The sequence below is a fragment of the Filicampus tigris genome, chromosome 2, assembly GCF_054856515.1.
Source record: "Filicampus tigris isolate MCC_2025a chromosome 2, RoL_Ftig_1.0, whole genome shotgun sequence".
Lineage (NCBI taxonomy): Eukaryota > Metazoa > Chordata > Actinopteri > Syngnathiformes > Syngnathidae > Filicampus > Filicampus tigris.
The window spans coordinates 15,633,697-15,650,305 of record NC_141218.1 but is presented as its reverse complement, the minus strand read 5'-3'; positions in this window follow the sequence as shown (position 1 = coordinate 15,650,305).

Genomic DNA, 16,609 nt, shown 5'->3' with positions numbered 1-16,609 from the left:
TCCCACAGTGACAATAAAAAAGCAGAATATCGGATACCACTTTGATACTGGGTACCATTAGATTATTCAGCAATGCCTAATGAAATGTCAGATGACTGTAACTATGCATCACATTTCGAGTACCGTACTATTTTTAGCAAAGTCTTCTGCAGTTGCTTTTTTCCTCGTGGCATCCAAAAAGAGCGTGGCCCGGGGATCACACTGCATGCTGGGTATCCTTAAAACAGCCTGCGTGATGATAGATGAAGCAGAGATTCTCTCTTGGGACAGCCAGTGTCCTCAATGACTATGAAAAATGCTGGAAGGGCTGCATTAGGCAGAAACATGACAATATCCACATTTAGAGAAACACAATTGTGCTGCGACAACCCTTCTGTTCACAGAGTTGAACATCTTGATCAAAACAGGCGGAGAGATTAAAAAAAAAACTTCCATCCAAAGTAAACTAGCAGAATTAATTTGCTATCTTAGCTGATACCCAGTAACATAAAAATATTCAAATATTACAATTGAAAAGACCTGGAAGAATGCCGTAATATGGCCGCAATCATTCTCAGCCGCACTTCACCAGAATTCATTACATTAACTGGTCGACAGTAATGAAGGATGACAACTCATTACATAAATATGGACTACAGTAATGAATGATTAATCAGTCAGTCAGGGTTGGACCATGCTTAGTACCCACAAACTCCTCTCGAATAAGATTTGTCTTCCGACCCAAGTGAAAGTGAGCACAGGAGACTCTCACAGAGGTGTTCAATGTGCCAAGTTTTTTGCAGTTCCATTTTGTACTATTCTGAAGTGGAAATCTAAAAACCCTAAATTTGGCAAGTACAGACGATTAAAAGGTACTGTGTGCGGTGGACATGCAGCGGCAATCTTATCAAGAAATTTTGGACTGTTCTATTCTTGGCATGGTTTAATGTGTTTGGTGTGGAAGAACTTGAGATTCCTGACCTCAACCTCTAACAAACGGGAGATTGTGAATCAGGCACTCACTCAAGTCTAACCTCAGTGATCCCCCGAGTATCAACACCCAAGATGCATGCGTTGGATCTTTTACCTTTATAAAATGAGTTACAAGGTTAGAATATTTGTACTCGCTTTTAGACTCTGAAATGCTGCATCAAAACAAGCGGCGAGCCGTCAAGGCCATCAAGGCCTAAACACTATCAAAATGAATGGCCTACATTGACAAGCTAAATTCTAACATTTGTTTCATGAACTTGTGTTTATTCCCAATAGTCTTCCGTTTGAGCGTTTCTATTGGTTGCGCTGCTTCCATTAGTGTATGAGAATGTTTGCCCCTTTTTTTTTTTCGTCCAATCAGATTTCAGCCTCTATGTGTTGTCATGTCAATCTAATCTCTGTCCACGTCTAGATTCATACATTTGGTCAACACACATTTTGGTGCCAAGAAAGCTTCTTCGGTTTTAGGTTATTTTGATGTCACTGAAATAAAAAAGGACATTTTTTTTTTTTTTAAATGGCTGTAGATTTTGAGATATTCCATATTTTTGTTTGTAAAAAAATGCTGTTACTGTATATGCAAGCTATGACATTGGTATTCTCTTAATGCCACAACTGATCTGTCTTTTTTGCAGCATGTCCATACGGTATTCTTTCATTCATTCTTTCATCGTGACAGATGGCAATCTATATTGGAGTGAACCTTCTATATGCAATTCAAGTTTCATGTAAAAATCTAGCAAAAAAACAACAACAGAAAATTAGGCAATTTTTGCAGTCAACAAATGCAAAAACAGGTGACATCAAAGTACAAACACTACATTTAGTAATGATCAAAGTATATTTCGTAAAGTTTCAAAACACAATCATCAAAAATATTGTTATCTCAAAAACTACAGCCAACTCAAAGAAACAGACTCAGCAGCCCCAAATTACCCAGAAACCATTGACATTTCCTTGGCACTTGATTTTTTTTTTTTTTTTTTTTTTGTGGGGAGCCAGTGTAATCAGCATCTCTGGTGAGTCTTCTGACTTTTTATTTTCATGTTTCGTTTGTCAGGTTATTAGATAAATATTGATTGTAAACTGCTCCAGATGATGATAGTGGCACAATTGTGTGCTATTGCATTGCATTTTTTTAAAATGTAGAATTTATGGTTTCTACAATTGTGACATGATAATGATAATGGTGGTATAAAAGGTGGATTTAGTCAGGTAAGTCTCCACTGAAGGCGCAAATGCACGGCTCGCCACATATCAAAAGTATCCGCTTCCAAAGCCATTTGGCGAGTTTATCAAAACCTAATCTGCTTTCGATGGCATTTTTCCTTTTATTTAGCAAGGGTGACTTCGCTGTGAAATAGGCTATTAAAAAAGAAAAGAAAGCCATGAATTTGTGCATATTCGTCAAGGTGTGACCTGGCCGGGCCCAACTGACCTTGGAGGCCTATCCCACACAAGCACCTGAGTGTGGCCGTTGCCACGCTGCTTCCTTTCCATCCGGATCAATAGGCTCAGATCCTGGCCCCGGCCTGTAGCCTGCAGCCTCTCAAGCTTTACGGTGGGTCGATAACCAGCATCCTCTTCTTGGATGCAAAGTTACATTAAATCTTCAATCACAAAAACATCACCGCCGTTGAAAGCCGGCTGCAATTATCCAGCAGGGCTGCCAGCCGACTTTGCACTTCCCACAACGTCTCCCTTTAGTACAAGAAGACATCTCGGACAGCATGATTACAGTCTTTGTAATAGGAAATTACTGTAAAGGCTGTGGGGAATCAAACATGTGAGAATTAGCCTGCTTATCAGAAATAGGCGACCAGACAAGATGGTTGTTCACACATTCACAAGAATAATGATGTAAAACCATGCAAACGGGATTGTATTTGTTTTACAGTGAATGAAGGGATTAAAGTGTATTATGAGAAAATTCTTTGTGTCTTTGTGGTTGTGAGGAGTGCCAGTATAGTCTCGACTTGCACATCAAGGCGCCGGATCATTTCAGAGTTGCAGAGCTGCAACAGAAAGATGAAATATTCAACTTCTCGCTTTCATGTGGAAAAACATCCAAAGTCAAAGACGAGGTGCTTGCAGCATGGTCTCCATAAATATCCCACGTTTTTTTCCCACTGCACACTCATCTAAATTTAGATGAGTGACATATCAGAGTTGAATAAGCACAAGGGAAGTGAATGGAAATGTGGCTGACTAATGACAAGACCTATGGTCTTCCACCTCAGGCTGACATCTTAGTGAGTTGCACATTTTGTAATCACCAGAGCTGGGCATTTTATTAAAAATTGGCGGTCCGTTTATCACCTTCCGCCTACAGCCGGGGTACCCTTCCGCCGACCATTTATCCGCCATTTTGTGCGGCTGGCAGGGGCGGAGCCATGAGGCACACCCAGTAAGATTCATCAAAAAATATACACTTTTACATTTTTAGTAAATTATTATTAACTCATTCACTGCCAGATATTTTCAGACCCTCTTTTACACTAAAGTTTGAAAAAAATATAAATAAATTCCTGGGATTGAATGGCTGGACTGTGAAAAGACAAATAAATACGCCAATGGCAGTGAATGAGTTACATTATTTTTTGAATTTGTGTTTCATTGTTTTTTTTAATTTTATTGAATATTAAAAATGACATAATTGTGGTTGTCTAATGATAATCTGAACTTCATATTATTCAGTTCAGTCATTTTATCTGAACATACGATGTGTTGGGACACGAGAATTGTCCTCAGTGAGAGAAATATTAAGGCCCACCGATCAGCCACGTTCTGGCTCCGCCCCTGGCGGCTCGACCAAATAGTAATCGCCTATCGGTCGGTCCGGCTATCATTTTAAACAAGCTTCCGTTAGTGCGTCCGTCATCGCAGGCTCAAATAACGACCAATCATGGACCGGCTTCAGAAAATAGGTCAGCCGTGATTGGTCGTTACCTGAGCCCTAAGCAGTTCTGATGTCATTTTCAGTCGACAGAAGTAACAAAATGGCCGCTCACAGAGATGGCTAAAAATGTGTTGATTCACTCTTATTCCACAAACACAATATTTATCAGAATGCCTTGTTTCAACTAGTGGGTCTGCAGAGAACATATTCTTGAAAAAAAACTATGTTTGGGTTGACTTTCCCTTAAATGCTCTTTCACGAAATGCCACAAGGTACAATTAATCTGTGTATTCTCCTGTCAGCGCAACAATTTCTGCAAGTATATCAGCTTTGTGCTGAACTAAATTTGTCTGTGAATTGAAACTACGTCTGTATATATTTCAGTATAAATACTTTCTTATGTTGTTGTTTGATGTTGTGCTGTGACATTTTTCTTTTGTAATGTCCCTTGGCGCAGTAAAGGTTGGAAAAAATTGCTGCATGGAATATAAATCAAAGTCCTTGCAAAAGTGAAAATAAATGTCTTGTAAATTTGACACACCACAGAAAAGAATGTTGTTAACAACCCTGCCAAATCTGAATGATCGCCCAGTACATATATAAAATGAGGCTTCAGACTTGTTAAAATCAAACCCTCCTTCTTCCGCACTAAAATGCTGTGAGCATTTCTGATGGATGCAATGAAACCTCGCCATGCTCAAATGTCAACTGTCAATCAAATATCAAGTCTACGACCTGGAAAAATGGATGCTACTTGCATCTTGACCACACATAATTACATGTTTGAGCCCGTGTCCACATGCTGGCTGTCAAGTTGTTGTTGTTCCTTATTTTCTTCATAAGGTTTTTGCACATAAAGCCAACAATGAGGTGCTCTAAAACCAGTGGTTACTGAAGGGATGATACATTTTCGAGGTTTAGGCATAGCTAGTTAGCTAACTGCATGTCGTAAATGCGCCGGATAAGCGCTGATGTAGAAGAAGGCGCTCAACTTCTTATTAGGGCCTAACTGATATGGACTTTTTTGTAGGCTGATGCCAATTCGGATATTTGGTAGAATAACATTCTGATAACCGATTAATTGTCCAATTAATTTTCAAAAATATATGAAATAGTATTGTTTTTTTGGTCCCTAGAAGCTTGCAACAATAAAGATATGAATTACAGGCAGAAAATTTGAATGTTTTACAATAATTTATCCTTCAGTATTTAACATTAGAACAAAAAGAAACAGCATACTTTCTTTTTTTAAAAACAGCTGATTGTTGACAATTATAAGAGCTAATATCGGTGTTATGTATAATGTATTTGGAAACAAATCTCTGAATTCACTTTACGCGGTAAAGCATTTTGAAAAATAAAAGAAAGAGTTACCTCATTAAACATCAAAGGGTTAAAGTTTTATGACGTCGAAGGTTTGACCCTGGAACACTTATTATTTCCTGTGGTAAAAAGTTCACACGAATCGGAGGTCGATCGGGAACGGGTTGTGTTTGACCTTAGGCGTTCCATTGTACATTCAATACTTTTTAACTGGGACACGGTGCATTGGAAGGTAATTTAAGGCCTCAGTACATTGAGGACTTTATTTTATTTTTTCTTTCGGCCTGATTCTGCCAAGTCCATTGTGTGGGAGCACAAGTGGAAGAACTCACAAATGAACCCAGGGAAAGGAATGACGAAAAATTGTGACAAATGTCATCAGCATCAACCCTGACAGACGAGTGGGAGCCGAATCCTGTATGAGGCCTTCCTGCCAGTGTGCAACGGCGGGAAAAGGAGCAGTCTAATTGGCGTCAGATTCTCCTCAGCAATATTTACACCGAGTCTCTCGCTCCCAGCACCCGACCTTGCACGGGATTTATGTTATTGACAGTGTAAGGGTTGAGTTCTTACGCACAAACAACAGTCTGGGTCGAATGTCATACACTTGTATTGTAACCTGCCTTCAATTATTATCTTTTTTATATTAACAGTCTATATCGGTGGTTGGAAATAAAAAAGTACAAATACTTCTTTGTTGTACTTATTTAGATTTTTCATGCGTCTTCGTCATACTTTTGACTTTTACTCGGTACATTTGAAAACACATACCTGTACTCTACTTCTTATTCCTCACTTAGTCAAAAAAGTTTGTTACTTTTTCCAACTTTCGAAGATGATACATTTGACAGCAAAAACTAATTTGTGCATTTTAATTTTGTACTTATATACATTTCAGAGATGGTTCTTTTTATTTTTAACTGAAGAAGTGGAATAGAATTTATACTTTTACCTGAGTCATTTTACACATGTACAGTATCTGAGCTTCTACTTCAGTACAGAATGTGAGTGCTTCTGACACATAAGACCCAATAGATGAAATGTATCCCAAAAGGCTGCTTTTACAAAGATAATAATGCTCACCTTTATGAGTTTGAAGGCAGAGTAATAAACCGCCGCATTTGTAAAGGTGGGATTTTTGATACAACTCTTATATTGGATGTGATTATTTCCCCACATTATTGCATGCACAAACACTGACAGGTGTCACTCTATAGTGCTGACTTCAGCAGTCCACGGCGGAGAGTGTCTTGTCCATTTATTTGGCGCCCGATGTGCTCCCTCAGCTCGCTCCGCTGGCGCCAGCACTGAGTTACTGCCACCGACACAAACTCATTGACATCCTCAGAGTGCTCAGACACCAGCATTCACCGTTAGTTATCACTGTAAGCATCCTGGAAGCCACCATGAATCTACTCAGCAGTCCTTCCTCTGCACTGCGGTCTGTGAAACTACAAGTAAATATATACAGAGGTGGGCATTTGACTAAATCCGTCATTTATCAGCCGTCCGCGGTCTGGGTACCCGTCTGTCATTTTTTCAAAGCCGGACCAAATAGTAATCGTCAGTTGGTTAGTCCGTCAGTCATAGTCTGTCAGAAGTCGGTCGGTCTGTCAGTTGGTCGGTCAGTCCAACCCTCCACCCCACCCCCCGAAAAAGACGTCAGCAAAAGAGGCATCCGTCAGTACTTGTTATTGATGATGACTCTGACGGAGGAAAAATGCATTTCTGTTTGTCCTTAGTCCGTCGTTTTTTTGAAGTGTCCCGTCATTTGTCAATCGTCAGCAAAACGCACGTTCGTCAGTCTGACAGAATGCACGCCTCTGAAAAATAAATAAATAAATAAAAAATGTATGGATATATTTTTATGTATATATTGTTCTTTTTTTTGTTCATTTTTTTCTTCATTAGCATTAGAATATATTATGGGAACTATGAAATTCCCAGTGGCTAAGTATAAAATTAAGTCACATTAGAGAGAGAAAGAGATATCGGTAGAAGAGAAGTCCATGAACGATAAGAGGTGTGAAAAGGTAAAAAAGATCAGGGGATGTCGTTAATATTTGTGTGCATGTGAAGTCCTTTGAGACTTTCTTGTGATTAAGGGCTATAGAAATAAATTTGACTTGACTTTTTTGACTTGACTGTGATGTGATGAATTTTGTGTACATGACAGAAAGAGGAACGTTCACTTCCCATTTTAAAAGAAAAGCGCATGCCCCCCACAACTAGACAGAGTACAAACCATTAACTTTGGAGTCCACTTATGATCCCTGTGGGTACAATAGCGTCAATAATAGGGACAATAACGGACTGTACCTTTCCAGTATTTGTGACTGTGTGTAGTTGTAAAGGCAAGTACAAGGCTCCTAATGAGACAGAATGTCCCATTGCCCCAACTGGGGGAGAGTTCACTGCACTCACTAGACTCCTGTGAGACAAAGAGTCCACAGTGGGTTGAAAAAAAATGTTGCGATGCCACAGGGGTGAACTTGAGGCTCTGCCGCATTTGAGCAGGTGTACTGAACTTTTTTTGTTGTTGTTTTAATATCACCACTCTGCAGCTGTAGCGAGGCTCGTTTACTATACAACCAAGGTGTCTTCGACTTGTCATTTTCCCCCTCATTACCCTATCCTTCTCCCAAGGACTGCTCTGGGGAATACAGACGCTCAATTAGGCTGTTCTGACCGGGAATCCCATTCGTCATAAATCAACTCTCAGGGCTGCTCCTGATCTGTGCGAAGAGCATCTCTCCAAGCAGGACAGCAGCTGTTATAAATCAAAGGAGTATATTGCAGGGGGTAAAATATAGCCGTACACTATGCCATAAACTGGGAAAATCATAATGATACCAAACAATGAACGAAATGAACAGCTGTGGTGTCATTGGTGAGCAAGGACATGCAAACTTTGATTTGAATTTAACGTCACTCTTAAAATCAACAGTTATCGCCAAACTCAGCTGTGTGCTACTTATATAATCTACAATGTAATGCGGCCTATAAATGCATATCCTACTTTAGGCGCAACTGGTTGATAAAACTTCCACAAATAGCTTCAGGCTCTTTCCCTTTTTTGGAACATTGTAAGAGTTGCAGCAAAATAAAGACCCACTTTTAACATCTTGCTATTTAACAAGAGCCCCGGGAAAACCTGACTCCAAATGCAATGACACCGCAATCCCTGCATATGGGGTGGGTAATCTCTGTATTAAATAATTAGCGTTTAATTTGACTCAAAGGCAACCAAGGCAGGTAGAAGGAGGAGTGGGGGTCAGGTTTAATTACAGCAATTCGATCACCCAGCCCATGTGTGATATGAACATCAGAGTCACACTGACACTGAGGAAGGTTCTTTCTCTCTCTCTCTCTCTCTTTGAATGCCAGCATCTGTTTTTTTTTACATGAGGGGGCGGTGGAATTATTACTACACAACATATGTAAGGCAAACTGTGTTAATAACTTAGGCATCATTAAAAGGGTTATAGGGACGGAGGGGACGTTACAAGGTTATGAATGGCAAACTGCACTGTGCATCACACATTCTACTTGCAGTGTTTTGCATTAGTTTGTTATATTCACATCCTAAAGTGTTTTTATACAACATACAACAAAGATAATGCGATTCAAACATTCCCATCGTCCTTAAAAAATTATCCATTTTTCTCTATGTTGTTAAGTTAAATATTAATGGACAAAGTACTGTAAAACAGTCCATTGTACTGCCTTCATATCTTTATCGTTGTAAGAGTTAAAGCGCAAACGTATTTTTTTCAAGAACATTTTTCCAGCAGGCCCACTAGTTGAAACACGGCATTCTGATTAATTTTGCGTTTGTGGAATATAAGTTAAGCAGCAAAAGGCACTCGTTTTTAGCCATCTCTGGGGGCAGCCATTTTGTCTGCTGTCGACTGAAAATGACATCACAACTGCTCACAACGACCAATCACGGCTGACCTGTTTTCTGAATCTGAGCCGAGATTGGTCATTGTGAGCAGTTGTGATGTCATTTTCAGTCGTCAGAAGTCACAAAATGGCCGCCCACAGAGGCCCCAGAGATGGCTAAAAATGAGTAGATTAACACTTATTCCACAAGCACAATATTTATCAGAGTGCCCTGTTTCAACTGTGGGCTTGCGTAGAACATACTCTTGAAAAAAAAATGTTAGCGTTGACTTCACCTTTAAGGGACACCCTTTCTAAATAATCGGCTATCGGAATTTCATTTTGCCAGTTATCGACATCGGCATCAGCCTCACAATATCCATATCTGCAAAGGTGGGCATTCCATCAGAGTGATGGACCAGTCTGTCAGTCCATCACTGACGGACGCCCGTTTTGATGAAGATTGACGGATGATGGGACACCCTTTAAAAATGAGGGACTGACGAATGACGGAGGTGGGTTTCCATTCGTCAGTGTAATCATAATCTCTCACTGATGGACCTTACTTAGTCCGTCCCTGGCGGATGCCCGTTTTTCTGTTGTTTTTGGTGGGGAAAGTCTTCAGACCAACGGACTTCTGACATACTAACTGACAGAATTAACTGAAGCACTGACTGACAGACTGACGCTTACAATTCAATTCGTCATAAAAACTGACGGACTGGCGAATGACCGACGGGTACCCTGACGGATGATGAACTAGCAACATTTTGTAAGATGCCCCCCTCTGCATATCGGTTGGACCCTAATTGTTTCATATTTCAAAAATGCATTTGTACAAATAAGCGTAGCACATCGAAATTTATTTTCATTAGTTATTCTTTCTCACCAAAAAAAAAAAAAAAAGGGATGTAGTAAGCATGTAAGAATCCCTTGAAATTGCCCATGGAATGCAAGATTAAAGATGCCAGAGATTAGATGTTGCACACAGATGGTGTGCATGCTTGATCCACACCGGCTGACCTGTTCCCATTGCTGTGATTACCAACAGTACAATAAATATGTCACAACCGTGCTGCCCTCTCTCGTGCTGTTGTGTCTGTTCACTGCCACTCTCACTAGATGCCCTCTGGATCTAGAGTTATCGCCCTGATTTATCTTGAAATCACATTCCTCGTGTCTCTGTGGTGGTTTTACCTCAGGCCACTCCCACTTTTGATGGCTTTATTAATTCATGTGTACTTCTGACTTGAATATTCAATACTACAAAGCAAGCCCAATATATCCAGAAATCTTTATTACCCAAGCACAGAAAATATTAACACAATTGTTTCTTTAGTGGCTTGTTGCTATACAGTGTTGACTTTTATACTTTGGGAACATCCATCCATCCATCCATCCATCCATTATCTACACCGCTTATCCTCACAAGGGTCGCGGGGCATGCTGGAGCCTATCCCAGCTGTCTTCGGGCAGTAGGCGGGGCACACCCTGAATTGGTTGCCAGCCAATCGCAGGGCACACAGAGACAAACATCCGCACTCACAATCACACCTAGGGGCAATTTAGAGTGTCCAATCACTTTGGGAACATACATTTACATTTCTCGCCCTGGAAAAGGTACAAAAAAATGACCAAGGAGTCCAATAGTTATTACTGTGTAATGTTCATTGTACAATTGAAAGACAGACAGGGTCTCCTATTGTGTAAAATCTAAGATTATAATGTTGTATAGATCAAATCAAGTTTAGTAAGTTGTATGATAAAGATGCATAATGTGATGATGACAGAAATTGCATTTTTTTTTGTGTTTGTGATTCATATCACTGCTGCGACTATAGTAGTTTTCCTGCTATGTAGCCTCACCAAGTGGACAAACTCTCTTATTCTTAGATTTCAGCAAGGATCATGTTCATGTTCAAATTGTATGTTTGTAACCGAACAGGTTGTTCAAAAAGTCCCCATGCATGTCCTTTGTGTATGATGTGAGGCCATCAGAATTCAACATCTTAGAATTTACAGTTTTTGTTAGCATTTTGCCCTTGCCCATGGTTCACACTCTAAAAACAGATGGGTTAAAAATAACACAATTTTGGGTCAAAAATGGACCGATACACTAATTGGGTCAATATGACCCACATTCGTGCATTGTTTTGTACAAAACAGTCCAATTTTTTGGGTTGTTTTGTATAAGAAAGCTACCCATTTTTGGGGTTGTTTTCTCCAAAAGCAAACCAACGAAATTGGTTCAAATTCATCCAAGTAATGGATCGGTCGATTTTTTTACCCTAAATTGTGTTATTTTAAACCCAAGTGTTTTTAGAGTGCACCATTTGACATTGTTGCAGCATTGCACAAGTTTTTTTTTTCGATCTGTAGTGCAGCAGTAGCTTGAGAAGAGACATCAAAAGTCTGTTAAATGTGTTGGTGGCTGTGTTACCTGATGCAATGTGGATGAAAAACAGTCCACCCAGCCCAGTGCTAGACATACATAACCACTGGCACCAGAGAGTCTCACATAGTCAAAGATTTCTGCAGGGTTCGATTTTCCCCAAATTCCACAGTTGTGCCGGATTACTCGAGAGATGAAAGAAGACTTGTCGCTGAACCACAAGTTTTCCAAGAGCTGAGGCTGAGGCAGGATCTTACGCATGAAGCCTTTGAACGCCTGCTCTAAGAGTTTGGTGTTTTCATCGAAACCGTCCGATGGGTGGTTTGTCCAAAACAGATGCTGTTTCAATAAACTCGCCATGCATAGCCTAAATTGTACCACCTTGGAGGAGTGTGACAGCCATAAAGCTTCTCAAACTTGCATTGAACTACAATCAGAGACAGACAACATTTTCTTGCCAGGCGACAATTTTACAACGCTGTCCCAACGTCGATTGGCGAGCCAAGGGCAAGCGAATGACATGCTTATAAAAACTGCAAGGCCTGGCTGTCAAAAACTGATGGCCTCACATCTGTCCAAAACATAACTGAAATCAAATAGAAAAAAAGCAAGTGTAGAGTGGCTTTAGGGACACCCTGAACTTGACACCTCAACATGAGCCAAAAATATCAATCAAACTTTTTTTCTTAACAGATTCATTGGAACCTAATCGTTTTATTGTACGTATAAATTTATACCATTGGGGAAAAAAAATGGAGGATGCCCACTCTGAATATATTCCAGTTGTCTACATTTACAGCCGTGGACATGGCCCAGAGTGTCTTTCCTAGCATGAGGAGACTCTAAAGCAGCTGCTGGCGAGAACAACATAAAATCAAACATGTTGTCCCTCTTTCCACAGCGAAGTGTTGACTCGCTTGCCTGCTCATTAATCCCCATCGGCCCATGTCACCGCTCGGCAAGAGGGCCCAGATTACTCCCATTTCTGGCCTCAGACTCTCATTTAGCCCATACTTCACACCATTATTCAACCATTCAGCCATAAAGCAAATGGTATTTACCTCAAAGGCCAGAGCACCTCAGGCAGCAAACTAGGAAGCCAGGCGAGGGGGAAATAATTAATATGAGTGTGAAAGTAGAGACTGACTTCTTTTGGAAGTATAAGCCTTCATCAGTCATCCAAGAACACAACAAATGACTGAAATGAGCTGGAGAAGGATTTGACACAGATGTCTGACATCCCCATCTAATCCTGCACCACAACTGGAAACGCCTGGTTGGAATGGACTTGATTGCCATGGCAACACACTAAAAAAAAATAATCCTGCCGACCCCAAAAGCTGGGGTGATTGGGTTTGATTTGGATGTCAAATCACTGGCTGGCTGCCAAACAGTGACTCAATGAGGATGCTGGTAATTAGTCAACATCATGGGCAGGGCCTGCGGTCCATTATCATCCACAGCCATGAGATTCTTTGCCTTGAATGCGCAAGCCTCTTATAAAGCGGGCGCAAAGCTTAGCCTCACGTGTAACGCTGATTCCATCTGTTCTCATCTCCGTATAGCTCAGCCTCTCTGCTTGTCATTTGTTTTAATGCCACACAAACAATTCCTTCTTACCGGAGGACGTATCAACATCTGGCTTGCAAAATGTGCATTCCAAGAAAGACTAGTTAAGGTCGGAGGAAGCGCGCAAAGTGACCTGGATAACCTGGATCACGCGGACCTCTGAACAAATAACGAAGCAGACGATTGCTCTGATCTCCTCCGATTTGAAAGAGAATAACGTACAGTATTCGCAATTAGAAATGGATGGTGCAGTGCTGCACAACTTTTACTGAAACAGAAAACAACATTTGTGTGTGTGTGTACGTGTCAGATGAAAAGAGCCTTTAGTGAGTACATAAAAGCCTGCAAGGCCCCGGTGACATTTGTACTTTATTGTGCTTCATATGGATTATTCCCACGTTATAATTGCTCACTCGGAGTCTCTGACTTCTCTGTGGTCACCTTTTATTATGTGAGCAGATGCTACATCATCATTTAGCCAGGGTATGAATAAACTACGATGCGTAGTGAAATGCTTTGAGACTTGCACCCTGGAAAAGGTGTGAACAGTAATACTCAAATAATAAAACTCTAAATAGTCAAAGGTAAAAAGTGAAGTTTTAAAGAAGGCAGTTTTAAAATGTAAGCATGTTTCTTGGTATCGAGAGAGGAAAAAAACACGAGACACAAATCCTGTTCAAAAGAGGAAGCTTGATCACCTGCCAAAGATTAATTTTTTTTAAATTCAGATTTGTTATCATGTAAGTCATGATAACTCCTAAAACAGATCACATTTCTGTGGGTTCAATACTAACTTCGCTGGGCCTCTCTGATAATTTGATCTCGGGGCCGTGGGGGCAAGACTTCACATTTTTTGTTTGAGTGCTCTGGTCTCTCATCAGGTTCAATAATGGACCACAATGAAGGGAAGTGGTATCGTGTTTCAAGTCTTTTATGTCAGGAGAAGACTGGCTAGACACACACACAACCTGACTTATGACCAGTTGGGGAGAGCGAAAAGGAGAGGGTGGCAACAACAAGCACTTACAGAGGTTGTGGGGATGGCGAGCGAGGGAGAGAGAGAGAGAGAGAGAGAGAGATGCGAAATGCAGGGACGAGGCAGCTGTCTCAGAGGTGTGTGTGCGTCCTATTTTTAGTTTCCCTAATGCACATCTTCCAACTCAAACAGCTGCTGGAGCATTTGCATACCAAAACACTTGAGTCCTGTTGTTGTTTCCTGCAGACAACGGCAGTGGATTACACGCAACAGGGAGGCTTCCGCTGGCTCAGGTGTAGTTTAGACGTAGAGGAGAATGAAGCCCCGCCTCTCAGTCCTGCGGTTGTTTTTTGTTAGCATGAGTTACCGAAGCGCAGCCGCACGACAGCGAGGTGCAGCGTCACATGACCCGGAGTGCTGCAGCTGCACAAGACGGCAGGAAATAGCTTATGTCCCATGTGAGCACGTGAGTGGGACACAACAGGCCGGAAGGGGTCATTCATGGAGGTCGTTAATACCATGACGGGAAGGGGCTCCAATAATTTACTGCTGATGAAAGAGGCAATATTGTGGTTAAAGAAACACTTACAAGGTAATACACTCTCAAGACAGTTGGGTCAAAAATAACCCAATTTGGGTCAAAAAGGGGTCGACCGAAGTAGTGGATCGGACCCTTTTTTTGACGCCAATTGGGTTATTCTTGACCTAACTGTTAATAGAGTGAAACACACAAAAAAATGCTGGGTTGTTTTCCTAACCCACGAATTAGGTAGCTGTGGATTTTGAACGGACTGGGTTACCTTTAATACAAAAATGTAATGGTTAACAGTTGAGTCAAAAATAACCCAATTTGGGTCAAAAAGGGACTGTACAACCTAGAAAGTTGGGTCAAATTGACCCAAGTAGTGGGTCGGTCGCTTTTTGACCTAAATTGGATTATTTTTCACACAACTGTTTTTAGGGTAGTTTGTGTCAGGAAGTGATCCACTGTGGAAACCCCTGACACGGGAACGTTGCTTTTCGGCTAAGGACATTTTGCTAATAAACTAACTGTTATTTATGGCAACTCCTTTCTTGCCTGCTTTAACATCAGTGTGGGTAGTTTTCAAAATGTCGACCCAACGTGCTGGGTCAGATCCTCAACCCAATGTCAATGTGTGGACCTGGATGTGCACAGGCCCACCCGCATTGACAGACTGCCCACCAAGTGAGACTCATGAAAAAAATATATACTTTAAAATTTTTAGCCAGTTATTAAATCATTTTTGAATTTGTTTTTGGTTGTGTTTATTTTTTTTTAATTTTGTTGAATATTAAGAATGGTATAATGGTGCTTGTCTGAGGAAGATCTGAACTTCATATTATTCAGATTGTCATTTTACTTGAATATACGATGTGTTGGGACAGTGAGAGAAATATTCAGTCCCACCCTGATTTTTCAAGGCGCACCCATTAGCCACATTCTGGCTCCGCCCCTGCCCGATGTGCTGGGTATAAATAACCCAGCATTGGCTCAGTCCCGATTGGACCCAGCATTGGGTTAGCTATTTCACGCAATTTGAGTTAGTTTTAACCACGGCCGTGTAATGTCTTGAAACATTCTGAGCCCAAACCTCATCTGAGGTTGCCATGAGAAGTTTCTGCAAACGTAGGTAGGAGAGCAACATTACCCAGAAGTAAGAAAAGAGGTTGTTTCATTTATTTATCAAATGTAAAATATTTATAACATTCAATCTACTGGCAGAGGACGACCAGGCAGAGCAAACTGTGGGTGGAAGAATAGCAAATGTTGCTTTATGGGTGGATGTTTAAAAAAAGCATGTGGTGGAGAGGCTGCCTGCTGCTCTGCATACGTTTTTGTGCTGAATTACATGGCCGGGCTTTCAGGCATTTAGAACTGAGTAGGTCAGCACACCGGGAGCTACTTATGCGCCACTGTGGAGTCGTCGACTGACACTGGGAGTGGACACCTCGGCCGCATAAAAGGAGTCTGCCTGTTTAGACGCAACAAAACTGCAGACGTTCCAGTCGAGCCAGTTTAGCAAGGGCGCTGTGTTTTCCCTCAAACAGCAACTCCTTAACGCGTCTCTTGACAAAGTTCACCACAGGGCTTTGATGCACCTATAACTGCTGCCTTCTTTGTCATTAATCCGCGTCAAACTGCTGTGTGAGGATTACACATTTTGACTGATGTCACATTCAAATTAAACTCCCGAAAAACACACGGCTCTACCCTCTGACGCACATCTTCACAAACGGCAGACAGATGATCAAACACAAAGGGGGGTGTTAGGAAGTTGGGGGAAACGGGGGAGAGGCGATGCTGCGACAGATCACATTCGGTGAGTTAGCAGCGCTCTCTGAGCATGGCGCTATTTTAAATAAAACATGAAAGTAGGAGAAGAAGGCGCTCCTCTGGATGCTGTGACTTGTGACAAAACATGATACTGTGAGAGACAGCACAGCCAGCTCCGAGCGACCCCTGGGAGGACTCATGTGGACTCTAAGTGGAAGGAGCGGCGGTTGACCACAATGTCTTTTGGGAGTACAGAAACCTGATTTGTTCAATTCAAGAACTACGGTACACATACAA